This window comes from Sinocyclocheilus anshuiensis, unplaced genomic scaffold, assembly GCF_001515605.1.
Source record: "Sinocyclocheilus anshuiensis isolate Anshui unplaced genomic scaffold, SAMN03320099.WGS_v1.1 scaffold402, whole genome shotgun sequence".
NCBI lineage: Eukaryota > Metazoa > Chordata > Actinopteri > Cypriniformes > Cyprinidae > Sinocyclocheilus > Sinocyclocheilus anshuiensis.
This window is the reverse complement of record NW_015542375.1, coordinates 201,951-202,167: the sequence shown is the minus strand read 5'-3', so window position 1 is coordinate 202,167 and position 217 is coordinate 201,951. Positions and strand designations below refer to the sequence as shown.

Here is a 217-nt window from a genome sequence, read left to right as displayed (position 1 = left end):
TTGCTCAAGGGCACCTCAGTCATGGTATTGAAGGTGGAAGAGAGCGCTGTACATTCACTCCGCCCACCTACAATCCCTGCCGGACCTGAAACTCAAATTCTCAACCTTTGGGTTATGAGGCCGATTCTCTAACCATTAGGCCACGACTTCCCCTAGTCGTTACAGCACACAGTCATGACAAGGGTTTATATATATATATATATATATATATATATGT

General features: G+C 43.8%; 1 protein-coding gene across 1 annotated transcript in view; it reads left to right on the top strand.

Annotated features, from left to right (window-relative positions):
* Positions 1-217, top strand: part of LOC107692256 (splicing regulatory glutamine/lysine-rich protein 1-like) — a 7,798-nt gene that overhangs the window by 3,769 nt on the left and 3,812 nt on the right. The window lies entirely within an intron of this gene.